This window comes from Silurus aristotelis (genome assembly GCF_946808225.1).
Source record: "Silurus aristotelis genome assembly, chromosome: 28".
In the NCBI taxonomy this organism is placed as follows: domain Eukaryota; kingdom Metazoa; phylum Chordata; class Actinopteri; order Siluriformes; family Siluridae; genus Silurus; species Silurus aristotelis.
In genome coordinates this window covers 16,979,578-16,996,553 of record NC_139601.1, presented here as the reverse complement: position 1 = coordinate 16,996,553, position 16,976 = coordinate 16,979,578, and the positions used below count along the sequence as shown (strand labels likewise).

At 39.3% G+C, this 16,976-nt stretch overlaps 4 pseudogenes across 4 annotated transcripts; 1 reads left to right on the top strand and 3 right to left on the bottom strand.

Annotated features, from left to right (window-relative positions):
• Positions 1-1,622: 1,622 nt before the first annotated feature.
• On the bottom strand, positions 1,623-2,615 carry LOC310722179 (trace amine-associated receptor 13c pseudogene; annotated as a pseudogene). The gene has a single exon. The product of its transcript is annotated as a trace amine-associated receptor 13c pseudogene (transcript).
• A 2,567-nt stretch (positions 2,616-5,182) lies between these two features.
• LOC310722317 (trace amine-associated receptor 13c pseudogene) lies at positions 5,183-6,175 on the top strand (annotated as a pseudogene). Its single transcript has one exon. The product of its transcript is annotated as a trace amine-associated receptor 13c pseudogene (transcript).
• A 5,805-nt stretch (positions 6,176-11,980) lies between these two features.
• Positions 11,981-12,971, bottom strand: LOC310722186 (trace amine-associated receptor 13c pseudogene; annotated as a pseudogene). The gene has a single exon. The product of its transcript is annotated as a trace amine-associated receptor 13c pseudogene (transcript).
• Positions 12,972-15,950: 2,979 nt separating this feature from the next.
• Positions 15,951-16,940, bottom strand: LOC310722182 (trace amine-associated receptor 13c pseudogene; annotated as a pseudogene). Its single transcript has one exon. The product of its transcript is annotated as a trace amine-associated receptor 13c pseudogene (transcript).
• Positions 16,941-16,976: the final 36 nt, after the last annotated feature.

Genomic DNA, 16,976 nt, shown 5'->3' with positions numbered 1-16,976 from the left:
AATCATTGTCAGTTTGCGGTGCTATACACAAATTCAGCTTACAAACAAACATGACAAACAGTCATCTGGGCCAGAAAGCTGGTTTAAAATGGACTGAGGCAAAGTACAGAACTGTTCTGTGGTCAGACAAATCAACATTTAAATTCATTTAGGAAATGATGCACACCGTTTATAAAAAAGGACTGAAGAGGAGTGGGATCATTTGGCTTGTTATCAGTACTCCATTCAAAAGTCTGCATCTCTGATGATCCATATTATAACAACAGCCTTCTTCCACCTCAGTAGCTCCTGGTTCTATAACCACAAATGATAGTATAAGACTGTAGAAAGAACATCAGTCATAATCACACACTCCAGTGCTCATGTTAGTTCTCACTCGCCAGTGTTCTGTAGTGTTTAAAGACTATAAACACACTCTTGACTAAAAATATCTATAAATATATATCCACTTGTCTAAACAGGAAACAACTTTAGGTCAGGCTTTCTTTCCAATGTGTGTATATATACACGTGCCTGCTGCCTGCAATAAAACGAAGAAGAACATAAGCTCCATTCTGTGTGCTGTGTAATTCTTTCATGATATCAGAATGATATTTATATGGAAAACCTCTCCAAGAATTAAGTTTCGTTTGGACATGATAAAAATCTAACATCACCTTAACTGTTCAATTCTGTAGAGCTGCTTTGAGACAATGTCTGTTGTGAAAAGAGCAATAGAAATAAACTTGACTTGACTTGACTCTGATGGGATGCGCCTATGGTATGAGCAGCTTGCAAATTTGGAAAGGCACTATCAATGTTGAAAGATATAGACATTTTTTAGCCCATGTTCTTCAATTTAAACAACACTTTATTAGGGAAGTCCGTGCATATTTCAGCAAGACAATGATAAACCACATATTGCATCTATTACATCAGCAAAGCTTTGAGTCTAAGTGTTCACCAATAGAAAACATTTGGCGCATCAGGAAATGAAAAATATGACAAAGAAGACCTGTAAAAGAATCCTGTATCAGACACGTACGGGAAAATATTCCTCCCCAAAACTCCAGCAACTGGTCTCCTAAATTCACAGACATGTTAAAAAATTTATTGCGGTGTTGTTTAATGAAATTCATCTTAAATAATCTCCAGATTACACTACGTCCATTATTTGCTCAGATTTCTAGTTAACTTGCACTACTTTGCACCCATTTCCTACCAAACGCCATAGAAATACAATGGCTATTTATCAAGATGAAATAAGATTTTTCACTGCATTTAAAAAAATTATATGGAGTAGAAGAAATAGATATATAAAGATTAAATCTCTTTAAGGGGGTCTATTATATTTTCATAAGGAAATTACACTTTTAAAATGAACTGATAATCACGGTGAAAGTAAAGCATTAGATTCTAAATGAATTCACACGAATAAATAATTTACATCATCTAAATAAAAGAACCAGTACTATTTTAATTGAATTTCAATAAATATCCGAAGGGAAAATATTGGACACTGGATAAAACAATATATCACATTGTTGGGGTTGAAATTTGATTTGCTATAGAACAATACACTATACAAATGATATATAATAAAAATATGCAACAACGCCATCATAAGGAACAGAAAAATCATTTCATGAAAGCACATTGATTAATACAGAGTCTGTTTCGAATATTTGCAGAGTTATAATTAATTTAATGCACCTCCTAAACCACGGATAAAACAGAGCGTAAATAAATGGATTCATGGTGGAATTTAGAGAAATCACAATAATAAGTTTGTGAAATATTGCTGCTTGTAGTTCAATAACGTCACCTAATAAACTGTAAATAAAATAAGGAAGTAAACACGCCAGAAACACAGACACTAAAATGCCGAGGACTTTGGCTGCTTTTCTCTCAGATTTCATGGAGTGGGAGGTGATTTTCTGTGTTTGAGGTCGTGTGTGATTATTAAGCTCTCTGATAGCAGTGGCGTGTTTCTTAGCGATCAGAAAAACTCCAGTATACAATATAATTATGACAGAAAGTGGAAATATAAATGAAACAACAAGATCAATTAGATACCAAAACTCATTCAGAAAGAAATGACAGTCTCCAGGACACATGACAGAACTTGTGATGTTTCCATTAAAATAAATGAGTGCTAGGACATAAGTCATCACTACACACCAGTCAAAAATAATTACAATACAACTGACGTTCACTGATACTCTGTTTATGTAGAAAAAAGGTTGCAAAAGAGCCAAATAGCGATCCACAGAGATCAGAGCGATATTATAGATGGATATAATTGTGAGGAAATTGCCAATAATCCAAAAGACAGTGCAGAAAATCTTCCTAAAAATCCAACACATTTCAATAATCCAGATTAACATCAGAGGCATCACAAAAGCACCGATGAAGAAATCCGACACGGCCAGTGAGAGCACGAGCATGTTGGTCGGAGTGTAAAGCTGCTTGAAGTGAAGAACAGAGATGATGACGAGCGGATTTCCACACACTGTTAGAAGAACCACAGCAGCTGAACACACGTACAGTAAGATATAAACTGCAGGAGATACAGATCTCTCTGGACAGGAGAAATGCTCACAGAGATCAGAGAGATTAAACTCTGTCACGTTCATGAATACAACATTTCTTTAATCTCTGGAACAGTAACTGTAATAATACAGACACTAATAGATGTTTCTCAGGCAGCTCTGGTGCTTTATATAGTTTGAAAATTGGTCACGCCCCCTAATTTGAATGACTGCATAATTAATATGATGCCTTGATGAAACAGGCAAAAGTAAATACCGGCAGCATGTTTTCATGTGTAAATGAAGCATTAATAATGTTTATCAATCTGAAATCAAACACACTGTGCAACATGGTGAAAGATTTAAAAGTATATAACTTACATCAGTAAATTATATTTATTAGAAATGCAATTGTAAACACTAAAACACATTGTCAGAAATGGAGGGGACATGATACACACCAGATTATTCTGTCAGTGGTGTGATTATTCCGGGATTGAGTGAGGACTGGATAGAAGGACCCAAATGTAGGATGCTACAGAAATAAGGTGAAAACAGGTTTTGATATGAAAAGTGGAGCAAAGGGGCACAGTCCAAAAACAGTCCGGGGTCAAGGCACATGCAAACAGGGTGATACAGGCAAAGCAGAAACAAAAAAACAATAAACAGTCCAGAGTTCAAACCAGGTAACTAGGGAGGCAGAGCAGACCAGGGGTCAGGAACAGGAGCAGGAGCAGGAGTAGGAACCAGAGCGTGCAGGGTGGCAAGATGTAATGAATAAGAAGGGTGCAAGAAGGGTGGAAGAAGTATGATAATCTAGCCCCAAGATAAAGTCTTGGTTGTCCTTAAATACTAGGAGGTGGGGAAAAAACATTCCACTTTTACTGAGCAATGGTATCTGGCTACTCTACCATATAGGCCTGATTGGTGGCGTGCTGCAGAGATGGTTCTTCTTCTGGAAGGTTGCTGAAGCTCTTTCGGCGTAACCATCAGGTTCTTGGTCACCTCTCTGACTAAGGCCCTTCTTCCCCGTTAACTCAGTTTGGTTGTGCGGTTCTGCTCTAGGAAGAGTCCTAGTGGTTCCAAACTTCTTCCATTTACGGATTATTGAGGTCACTGTGCTCATTGTACATTCAATGCTGCAGAAATATTTCTGTCCCCTTTCCCATATCTTTGTCTCGATACAATCCTGTTTCAGAGGTCTACAGACAATTCCTTGTCTTCATGGCTTGGTTTGTGCTCTGACATGCACTGTAACTGTGGGGCCTTCTACAGACAGGTGTGTGCCTTTCCAAATCATGTCTAATCAATGAATGAATTAACAATGCTAGATTCTGAAAAAGAGAAGGTAAGCACGGCAGGGATGCAGGAGGTGTGGCTTGGACTCATCCCCTTAGAGAACCCCTTAGTCTTGTTCTTTTAGGGAACTGGGGTTACATACATCCCCTTTTGGGAACTTCGAGCTGCAACGCAATGCTTTGGGAACAAGTGTCCAATCGCGGCACACTGACCAGACTCTGCCTAGTGTGTGTAAGCACAACCAGAACGTAGGACAGAGGAGCCGGAAATGGCTCTAAGGTCGAGGTCGTAAAACCTGACGAAGGTCAGCGTGGTGGACCAGTCCGCAGTGTTGCAGATGTCCTGGAGTGAAGTGCGACTTAAATCCGAATAGAGTGGGGAGACCAGAGGACTCGTAAGATGATGAAATGGCATCCACAATCTACCTTTTGGCTGTAGCTGTGCCCTGAATTATAATGGCGGGGCTAGTAGCCTGGCTTTCTGGTGGTGCTGAGGAGGGACAGGCACAGTACAACGTGGTGCACACTACCCTCCTAGATCGTCGCTGGTCTAGGAGTTCACAAGGGCCCCTTTTGCTGGGTCCAGGTAGCAACGCTCTGTTTTTGGGCTTTGTGATGCCTGGCAATGCCAGGCTTGGGCTGCGCCTGCCGAACAGCCTCATTGGAGCGACGGGGAAGGTACCGCGGAAAAGCCGGGTTAGGTCGGCAGCGTGACATAACTCCTTAATATCGTTAGCCCCAGAGCTGAATCCCTTGTCCATCTCTCTCAGCAGGTCAGAGGTCAGCCTGGTATGCCTGCAACACACCTATCGTGTGCCTGACCCGCTGCCGTGTGAGCCTTGCCTACTAAGACTGAAGTGGCCTGCAACAACTTTGTTAGGCAATACCGGCAGTTGTTACAACAATTGTAAACACTAAAACACAATATTATCACTTGGCTGTATATTTTGTGCAAAATCCCTTATATCCCCCATACAGAATGTACAACGTTACTAACTGTGAGGCCTCACAGGGCCTGTTTCTTCCTTTATACATCTCATGATCTTATAGTTCTAATAGGGTGTCTACTTTTTGAAATAAAGTAAAACATTTTTCGACTTTGGACCATTGTTTCCAGTGGCATTTCTAATAATAATAATAAACTGATTATATATCAGTCATAAAACTGCTCTTTTAAATTGGTATATACATTTGGACTTTTGTTCCAACAAAACATTAGCTCATATTAATGATGCTGCCAGCCAGATTAGGGGGCGTGACCAATTATTAAACTATATAAAGCACCACAGCTGCTTGAGAAACATTTATTTAGGTCTTTCGTCATTTATTTAAGTTTTTGAATTTTTTTCTATTCATTATAAAAACATCGTGTTCATGAATGTGACCAAGTTGAACCTTTCTGATGTCTGTGAGCATTTCTCCTGTCCAGAGAGATCTGTATCTCCTGCAGTTTATATCTTACTGTATGTGTGTTCAGCTGCTGTGGTTCTTCTAACAATGTTTGGAAATCTGCTCGTCATCATCTCTGTTCTTCACTTCAAGCAGCTTCACACTCCGACCAACATGCTCGTGCTCTCTCTGGCCGTGACGGATTTCTTTGTTGGTGCTTTGGCGATGCCGCCGATGTTAATCTGGATTATTGAAAGATGCTGGATTTTTGGGAGAGGTTACTGCACCATGTTGTGGTTGATTGGTTTTTTCCTTACAAATTTATCAATCTATAATGTCGCTCTGATCGCTGTGGATCGCTATTTTGCTCTCTCATACCCCTTTTTCTACATGAACAGAGTATCAGTAAGATTAACTTGTATCGTTATTATTTCTGACTGGTGTGTACAGGTGGTCTATATCTTAGTATTTATGTATTTCAGTGGAAACTTCACAAATTCTATAGTGTGTCCTGGAGAGTGTTTTCTTTTACTAAATGAGGTTTGGGCTGTAGTTGATCTTGTATTAACATTTATATTTCCACTTTCTGCCATAATCATATTGTACACTCGAGTGTTTATGATTGTAAAGAAACACGCCACTGCTATCAGAGAGCTTAATAATCACACACGACCTCAAACACAGAAAATCACCTCCCACTCCATGAAATCTGAGAGAAAAGCAGCCAAAGTCCTCAGCATTTTAGTGGTCGTGTTTCTGGCATGTTTACTTCCGTATTTCATTTACAGTTTATTAGGTGACGTTATTGAAATACAGGAAGAAACATTTCACAAACTCATGATTGTGATTTCTGTGAATTCCACCATTAATCCTATTATTTACGCTCTGTTTTATCCGTGGTTTAGGAGGTGCGTTAAATTAATTATAACTCTGCAGATATTCCAGACAGATTCTGAATTGATGAATGTTCTTGCATGAAATGCCTTTTTATCTCTTTATGAAACCAAATTTCATCCCCGACAATATACTGTTTTATCCAGTAACAATATTTCCATGATTTATAATCAATTAAATTCAAATCTTATTTTATTATGTAGATGATTGTACCTTTATACTGATTATGATTGTAAATTGTAATTTTCCTTGTTGAAATGTAACAGATACTTTCATGAAATAAAAAGCGCTGGTCATTTGTTTAATTATTTTACTGATATTGACTCAAATGCAATGGCGTTTTATCTACTGATGAAAATCAACAGCATTGTACAGTGTTGTGAGTAAAATGAGGTGTTTTAAAGGGTAGATGAGCAGCTTTAAAGAGGTTTATTCGAAACAACCTGAAGCATAGTCATGTAAAGCTTTGTTTAGTGAACAACAGTGAAATCTAGAGTGTATAAATTGTGAGCAGAAGGTCTAGTGTTGTGATAAACACTTTTTATTATGATTATATCAATGTGTCGTTTAATATGACATTACATTTCCCATAAAATGGCACATTCCAGCAGTTAATACATTTAATATTTTTCTGTTTTTTTAGGAATAAAATATTGTTTTATGAGACTTTTCAAATCAGTGCATTCTGTTTTTAATGTACAGTGGGTACGGAAAGTATTCAGACCCCCTTAAATTTTTTACTCTTTGTTATATTGCAGCCATTTGCTAAAATCATTTAAGTTCATTCTTCTTCCTCATGAATGTACACACAGCTCCCCATACTGACAGAAAAACACAGAATTGTTGACCTTTTTGCAGATTTATTAAAAAAGAAAAACTGAAATATCACATGGTCCTAAGTATTCAGACCCTTTGCTGTGACACTCATATATTTAACTCAGGTGCTTTCCATTTCTTCTGATCATCCTTGAGATGGTTCTACACCTTCATTTGAGTCCAGAAATTTTTGATTATACTGATTGGACTTGATTAGGAAAGCCACACACCTGTTTATATAAGACCTTCCAGATCACAATGCATGTCAGAGCAAATGAGAATCATTAAGGTCAAAGGAACTGCCTGAAGAGCTCAGAGACAGAATTGTGGCAAGGCACAGATCTGGCCAAGGTTCCAAAAAAATTTCTGCTGCACTTAAGGTTCCTAAGAGCACAGTGGCCTCCATAATCCTCAAATGGAAGACGTTTGGGACGACCAGAACCATTCCTAGAGCTGGCCGACCGGCCAAACTGAGCTATCGGGGGAGAAGAGCCTTGGTGAGAGAGGTAAAGAAGAACCCAAAGATCACTGTGGCTGAGCTCCAGAGATGCAGTCGGGAGATGGGAGAAAGTTGTAGAAAGTCAACCATCACTGCAGCCCTTCACCAGTGGGGCTTTATAGCAGAGTGTCCCGACGGAAGCCTCTCCTCAGTGCAGGACACATGAAAACCCGCATGGAGTTCTCCAAGATGGTGAGAAATAAGATTCTCTGGTCTGATGAGACCAAGATAGAACTTTTTGGCCTTAATTCTAAGCGGTATGTGTGGAGAAAACCAGGCACTGCTCATCACCTGTCCAGTACAGTCTCAACAATGAAGCATGGTGATGGCAGCATCATGCTGTGGGGGCGTTTTTCAGCTGCAGGGACAGGACGACTGGTTGCAATCAAGGGAAAGATGAATGCGGCCAAGCACAGGGATATCCTGGACGAAAACCTTCTCCAGAGTGCTTTGGACCTCAGACTGGGCTGAAGGTTTACCTTCCAACAAGACAATGACCCTAAGCACACAGCTAAAATAACGATGGAGTGGCTTCACAACAACTCCGTGACTGTTCTTGAATGGCCCAGCCAGAGCAATGACTTAAACCCAATTGAGCATCTCTGGAGAGACCTAAAAATAGCTGTCCACCAACGTTTACCGTCCAACCTGACAGAACTGGAGAGGATCTGCAAGGAGGAATGGCAGAGGATCCCTGAATCCAGGTGTGAAAGACTTGTTGCATCTTTCCCAAAAAGACTCCTGGCTGTATTAGATCAAAAGGCGGCTTCTACTAAATACTGAGCAAAGGGTCTGAATACTTAGGACCATGTGATATTTCAGTTTTTCTTTTTTAATAAATCTGCAACAGTGTCAACAATTCTGTGTTTTTCTGTCAATATAGGGTGCTATGTGTACATTCATGAGGAAAAGAAATGAACCTAAATGATTTTAGCAAATGGCTGCAAAATAAAAAAGAGTGAAAAATTTAAGGGTGTCTGAATACTTTCCGTACCCACTGTACATTTTACACAGTGTCCCAAATTATTAAGAATTGGGGCTGTCAATCTTAAATGATTTCTAACATAAAATCAACATTTCAACAAAACTGAAAGTAGGGATAAACACATTGATTAAAGCGAAATCAGTTAAATCATTATTTAATATTATATATATTATATGGTAAATCAGAGTATAATTAAATGTATTAATGATGAAAATAAGATACAGTGCATCTGGAAGGTTTTCACAGTGTTTCACTTTTTCCACACTTTATGTTACAGCTTTATTAAAGGATTCAATTCATTATTTTCCTCAGAATTCTTCAAACAAAACCCCATAATGACAACAGGAAAGAATTTTGTTTGAAATCTTTGCAAATTTATTTAAAATAAAAAATCACATGTACACTAGTATTCACAGCCTTTGCTCAATTTCCTTAAAGACGTTCCTTTCGCACCAATTACAAGTTAAGTCAAGAAGCTTTTATTGTCATCTGAACCATATATATGTGACTCAGTACACAGTGAAATTGAACAACGTTCCTCCAGAACCCTGGTTCTACATAAACAACATAAAGCTACATAACAGAGAACAGAGAGTTAAAGACTGTAAGTGTCCTCGCCACATAAAGTGCATCGTGTGCAACCTGGTACAAACAGTGGAAGACAACACAAGACAGTGTAAGACAAATACACAAAATAGCACCACCAGTGAACTTGTTGGGGGTGGGAGGGGGGTTTGTTATAAATGAGCTTTCCTTAGGGGATGAGCTTTCCTTAGCCTTCTCAGGAAGTACAGACGCTGCTGGGATTTCTTGGTGATGGTGCTGGTGTTGAGTGAACAGGTGATGAACACCAAGGATCCATCGATGTTCAGTGGAGAATGGTCGCTCTGTGCCCTTCTGAAGTCAACAACCATCTCTTTCGTTTTGTCATCGTTCAGAGACAGGTTGTTTGCTCCACACCAGGCTGTTAACCATTGCATCTCCTCTCTGTATGCTGATTCATCGTTCTTGCTGATGAGACCCACCACGGTCGTGTCATCTGCAAACTTCATCATGTGATTTGAGCTGTGCATTGCTACACAGTTGTAAGTCAGCAGAGTGAACAGCAGTGGCCTGAGCACACAGCCCCGAGGGGCCCCGGTGCTCAGTGTGGCGGTGCTGGAGATGCTGTTTTCTATCCAGACTGACTAAGGTCTTCCAGTCAGGAAGTCCAGGATCCAGATGCAAAGGGAGATGTTCAGGCCCAGTAGGCTGAACTACTGAGGGATGATGGTGTTGAATGCTGAGCTGAAGTCTATGAACAGCATTCGTGCATATGAGTCCTTTGACAACTATTTTTCAGCAGTTTCTCCCATTATTTTTTGCAGAACCTTTTAAACTCCATCAGGTTCAATGGGGAGCTTTGCTGCACAGCCATTTTTCAAATCTCTTCAGAGATGTTCAATCAGCTTCAAGTCTGGGCTCTGGCTGGGCCACTCAAGGACATTCACAGAGTCATCCCATAGTCACCACTTGTTATCGTGGCTGTGTGAATTGCTGCATTCATCTTTCCCCCTTAATCCTGACTAATCTCCCAGTTCCTGCTGCTAAGAAACATCCCCACAGCATGATGGTATTGGCAAGGTTATGAGTGGTGCCTGGTCTCCTCCAGACATTAATCTTGGCATTCAGACCAAAGAGTTCCATCTTTATTTCTCATGGTCTGAGAGTCCTTCAGGTGCCTTTTGGCAAACTCCAGGTGGGCTGTCATGTGACTTTTACTGAGGAGTTCTGTCTGGACACTCTACCATACAGGCCTGATTATTGGAGTGCTGCAGAGATGGTTGTTCTTCTGGAAGGTCTAGAGACAGTTCCTTGAACTTCATTGCTTTGTTTGTGCTCTGACATGCACTGTAACTGTGGGACCTTCTATAGACAGATGTGTGTCTTTATAAATCATGTCCAAATCAACTGTATTTACTACAGGTGGACTCCAATCAATTTGTAGAAACATCTCAAGGATGAAAAACAGAATGCATATGATCCCAATTTTGAATGAATGGGTGACGGCTGTTGTATATGTGATTTATTTTATTTTTAATACATTTGCAAAGAATTCAAACAAACGTCTTTCATGTTGTCATTATGGGGTTTTGTTTGTAGAATTCTGAGGATAATAATGAATTGAAGCCATTTTGGAATAAAACTGTAACATAAAAAATGTGGAAAAACTGAAGCGCTGTGAAAACTTTATAGATGCACTATAAAGCACCATCACATGTTTTTGCATGTTAGAAAACACACCAAAAACTCTCGTACTAAAATGCTGAGGTCTCAGATTTCATTGCTTGATTATCTGTGCGTGAGGCCGTATGCGATTATTGAGCTGATTATAATCTTATTAAGTCTGATAGCAGTGGCATGTTACTTAGCAACCACAAAAAAAACTAGAGTATAAAATATGATTATGGGACTAGTGGAATCTCAGTAGCTTTAAGGTACGTCAACTAGCCTGACAGCTGGACTAGATAGAACAGCATAACTTAAAGGGAGAGCAAAAAGGTAACCCAGAAATGATGGATGATTTGTGACTTTTGGATTTCTTTTGCTCGGGCATTGAAGGCACCTGAGGACGGAGAAGTGGTCTACATACATTTCATTGCCTCTGTAGATGTTTTAGGTAAAATTCCCATCATTCTATACTGTTGAATGACAAGCCCATCATAGCCCTAAATAAATAAATATAATTATATATTTAATTCTGTTCTTTCATTAGGTTACCTGGGTGATGTTTCCTTGGTTGGAATAGACATTTTGATTAAATTCAGTCTTGTAGAACGATTTTCAACAAACGTTCAGGTCGATCCTAAAGATTTAGTCTCAGATACTCGCATTTGTACTTTACCATTAACCAATTATTTATATTATCTAAACACCATATATGATCAATCACACATCACACATCATTTTCCTCATAAACTGCATCTTTAACCTTTATAACTTCCAATCATGATAGATATTCACACTTTAATGATCCTTAAACTTTTCTCCACAGCTATATTGTTTTTAAGCTTGAAGTATGCAGGGTTGTACTTAATGGTATCCATCACAAAATGATCTCCAGGTTACACTTGGCTGCTAGAGCTTTGAATCGCAGTAGATCCTCGACTCACATTTCAAACAAAATTGCAAACTCCCTTTAAAATACAGCATTCTCCAAGCAAACTTTACTTTTAAAGATAAAATGAGAAGTACTATTGCTTTTAAAATCATACATAGTAAAACAAACAACAAAACATTTTATAAAATCAAGTATTGCTTCATTATTTCATGAAGGTGTTTATTACTCTTTCACCAAGAAATTCTCATTTCAGCATTAATGATAATCACTAAAGAAATACACAATACAATTATTTGGGATTGATTATATAAATAAAACAAATCCCATCGCCTATGTGATAAAACTAGTTTGATTTGAACTCTTGCTACTGGATAACAATATTTTAGATTTTAGGGGTCCAAATTGTGCTTGTGATAGAAGTTTAAATGTATATACAGTATAAATATAATTGAAATATTCAGACATCATAAGGAGTAGAAAATCATTTCTTTAAAGAACATTGATTAACGCAGAATCTGTCTGGAATATTTGCAGAGTTATAATGAATTTAATGCACCTCCTAAACCACGGATAAAACAGAGCGTAAATAACCGGATTAATGGTGGAATTGAGGGATCCAACAATCATGAGTTTCTGAATAGTTTCTATTTGAATTTCAACAATGCCACCTAATAAACAGTAAATATAATAAGGAAGTAAACACATTAGAAACACAGACACTTAAAATCCCGAGGACTTTGGCTGCTTTTCTCTCAGATTTCATGGAGTGGGAGGTGATTTTCTGTGTTTGAGGTCGTGTGTGATTATTAAGCTCTCTGATAGCAGTGGCGTGTTTCTTAGCGATCAGAAAAACCCGACTGTACAATATGATTATGACAGAAAGTGGAAATGTAAATGATACAACAAGATTAATTACAGACAAAACCTCCTTCAGAAACAGAAAACATTGTCCAGGGCACAATAAAGAACTCGTGAAGTTTCCATTGAAATATGAGAAAGCCACAATGTAGGCCGCCACTACACACCAGTCTAAACCAATTACAATACAACTGATCCTCACTGATACTCTGTTTATGTAGAAAAAGGGGTGTGAAAGAGCCAAATAGCGATCCACAGAGATCAGAGCGACATTATAGACTGATAAGATTGTGAGGAAACTGCCAATAAACCAAAAAATGGTGCAGAAAATCTTCCCAAAAATCCAGCATGTTTCAATTATCCAGATTAACACCGGCGGCATCACAAAAGCACCGACGAGGAAATCCGTCACGGCCAGTGAGAACACGAGCATGTTGGTCGGAGTGTGAAGCTGCTTGAAGTGAAGAACAGAGATGATGACGAGCAGATTTCCACACACTGTTAGCAGAACCACAGCAGCTGAACACACGTACAGTAAGATATAAACTGCAGGAGATACAGATCTCTCTGGACAGGAGAAATGCTCACAGTGATCCGAGAGATTCAACTCCGTCACGTTCATGAAATCATCAGGTTTATAGAAAAACAGTAAAAGGTAAAAAGTCTCAAATAAATGTTTCTCAAGCAGCTCTGGTGCTTTATATAGTTTAGAAATTGATCTCACCCTCTAATTTGAATAACTGAATAATTACTATAATGTAATGCCTTTTTGGAACAGAAGGACTGTTCTGTCTCAAGTGGTTCAGACTGGTCTGATAGGACATGTGGCATGAATGTATGCTAAAAAAAAAAAAAAAAGGTCAAACATAGAAGTATACAAGGATAAATACCTCTTTCACATGGTTATCAGATAAGAGTAAACACTTCGATCATGTGGATTTAAGAAAAATGTTCTTTTTTTCACATTCTTTTAGCACTTTAGTAATTTAATTCTAACAGCCTACTGTTTGTATCAGCTTATTGTGTAAACGATACACAATATCGTCAGGGAACAACAATACAGTCAGGGAACCATCCCCAGCCACTCTTAGTGCCGGTCCCAAGCCCGGATAAATTGGGGAGGGTTGCGTTAGGAAGGGCATCCAGCAATAAAACATGTGCCAAATCAAACGTGCGGAGGATCCGCTGTGGCGCCCCCTAACAGGAGAAGCCGAAAGAAAGTTTTTTATTGTGTAAACGATAAATGCATTGCTAGAGTATGCTGTTGAATGGATGAAGGGAGAAACACATCTTCTGAGGCCTCACAGTCAGTAATTTTAAACTTCCTGCCTGGAGGTCAACAAAGATGTAACATTTTAAAAGATTTATAGCTAAACAATGACTTTCCTCCCTCATACCGATACAATGTCCAATAAATGTTATTTCCAGTATCAAGTGATGTGGCCTGATTTATTATTATTTTTTTTAGCATTACTGTCTACCCTGCTTCAAAATATTAGTTTGCCTTAAATTTTCGGTGGTAAAGTGTGTCAGGGATGGCTGGCAGGAAGGACCCAAAAGCAGGACACCACTGAAAGGAATGACACTTGTCCAGTAGGAATAGCACAGGCAATTCTGGCACTTACAGGGTTAATTCAGACCATCCAAAACACTAGGGAGTAAAGCAAGGGGGCTGGTCAAAGAGCATTAGCGTGTCTGAACTCAAATGGGGTGAACGGCAAATCCGAAGCTGAAAGAAAGTGAGAGTCCAAGAAGCCCGGAGAAACCGACATACTGGTATGTTAACTGAGGCAGGGATTATAGTGTCGGATGGCGACTCTTTGTCGTTGGGAGAGTGCAGGCGAGACGAGGCAAGGCATCGGGCTTTCCATTCTGAAATCCAGGCTGGTAGGACAAAAAAAGTTAAAACGTGCAAAGAACATACCCCATTGTCCTTGGTGTGGGTTCAGATGCTTGGCTGATCTCAGATACTACTGATTTCGATGGTCAGTCCAACAAGGAATGAAACGTTTGAACCCTCAAGCCAGTGATACCATTCCTCGAAAGCAAACTTGACCGCCAAGAGCTCCTGTTCACTGACAGGTTATCTCTGTTTACCCAGATGAGGCGGCAAGAAAAGAAGTCACATGGGTGCATGTTATCACGGATGCCACTCTGGAAAAGAACAGCACCGACCCCCAGATCAGATGCCTCCACCTCTACCGCAAGCTGGTGGGACGGGTCAGAAATGGCCAGAACAGGGGCCGAGGTGAAGAGACTCTTGAGCTTGGTAAAGTTCCAGCTTAAAGCCTGGTGCTTGGAGGTAAGTTGGTGAAGGGAGATCGCGACAGAGCTATAGCCCCTGATAAAGCACCAATAAAAATTGGTGAACCCCAAAAACCTCAGTAATTGCTTCTGATTGGTGGGTTGGGGCCAGTCCTTCACCGCCTTAATCCTGGTTGGGTCCATCTGCACATTACCGGCTAAGAGGACAAAATACACCGGAAGGAGGTGCTGGAGACATGGAATTCACACTTCTTCGCCTTGACAAATAGTCCATTCTGGATGAGTCACCCAAGTACTGAACGCACGTGCTGGACTTGTTGGTAAATGGAGTGCAAAAATACAAAGATGTCATCCAGGTAGACGAGAATGCAGTGATTTAAAATGTCCCAAAGCACGTCATTCACCAACGCCTGAAATACTGCTGGTGCATTAGTGTGGTCAAACAACATGACTGGTACTCATAGTGCCCAGCCGGATTGTTGAATGCTGGTTTCCACTCATCCCCCTCGCAGATGAGGACAAGGTGGTATGCATTATGAAGATCCAATTTGGAGAAGATAATGGAGTCTTGGAGAAATTCTAAGGGAGGCAGGGGGCAAGGAAGAGGTCTGGTTGGTTTCTCAATAATTGTACATAAGTGATAATTTAATTTGCCAATTTTTGTTGCCTAAGGATCAAAACTCTTCTAATGAAGTGAAAGAACTTACTTCTGGTTTAAGAAGTCTTCTGATAGTCAGCACTAACTTGTAGGTTTGTTTTAAAAAGGCATACATCATTCATGGTAACCTCAAAGCATTTGTTCTGTCACAATGAAACATTTTGTCTTTAATATCTCTTCCAAAACTCATCAGAATGAAAATCAACTTTATTGGCCAAGCATGCCTGGGGAATTTGTTTCTGGTTTACGCCAAACCAACAGTACAAATTTAATCTACAGACAGTGCATGATGTAGACACCTAGACATGCAGATATCTTCTCAGTAAGTGAGCAGTATTTAGGCATTATTGCTGAAACCCTTCTGTGCACACTTTTTCTTGGGTCACAAAACTTTTTGCATTTGGCATATATATGTTTATCTGTATAATTTGTCACATTTCTGTATGTATGAATGTTAAAGGCTTTAAGTGACGAGGTGAAACCTCCAAAAATCAGACCTGTTATATATAAAATAAACACAGTGATGCTTACGTTATAACATCATACAGCAAAGTATATATTTAGTTTCATTTATTTTGAATATTCTTGTGGTGGGAATTGGATTTGTAATATAAGCCTATATCTATCTTATAAAATCAGCATTTAGACGAATCAAAAGGAGTAAAAAAATTCAATTTCTTAAAGAACATTGATTAATGCAGAGTCTGTTTGGAATATTTGCAGAGTTATAATTATTGTAACACACCTCCTAAACCACGGATAAAACAGAGCGTAAATAACTGGATTGATGGTGGAATTTAGATAAACCACGATCATAAGCCTCTGAATAGTTTCTGCCTGCAGGTCAATAACACCACCTAATAAACTGTAAATATAATAAGGAAGTAAACACGCCAGAAACACAGACACTAAAATGCCGAGGACTTTGGCTGCTTTTCTCTCAGATTTCATGGAGTGGGAGGTGATTTTCTGTGTTTGAGGTCGTGTGTGATTATTAAGCTCTCTGATAGCAGTGGCGTGTTTCTTAGCGATCAGAAAAACCCGACTGTACAATATGATTATGACAGAAAGTGGAAATATAAATTATACAACAAGATCAATTACAGACCAAACCTCATTTACAATGAAAAAACACTCTCCAGGACACATGACAAAACCTGTGAAGTTTCCAGTAAAATATACAAGTGCTAAAATATAAATGCCCAGTACGCACCAGTCTGAAACAATTACAATACAACTGATCCTCACTGATACTTTGTTCATGTAGAAAATAGGGTGTGAGAGCGCCAAATAGCGATCCACAGAGATCAGAGCGACATTATAGACCGACATGATTGTCAGGAAACTGCCAATAAACCAAAAAATAGTGCAGAAACCTTTCCCATAAATCCAGCATGTTTCAATCGTCCATATTAACATCGATGGCATTAAAAAAGCACCGACGAGGAAATCCGACACGGCCAGAGAGAGCACGAGCATGTTGGTCGGTGTGTGAAGCTGCTTGAAGTGAAGAACAGAGATGATGACGAGCAGATTTCCACACACTGTTAGAAGAACCACAGCAGCTGAACACACGTACAGTAAGATATAAACTGCAGGAGATACAGATCTTTCTGGACAGGAGAAATGCTCACAGCGATCAGAGAGATTCAACTCCGTCACGTTCATGAACACAGCATTTCTTTAATCTTTAGAACAGTATCT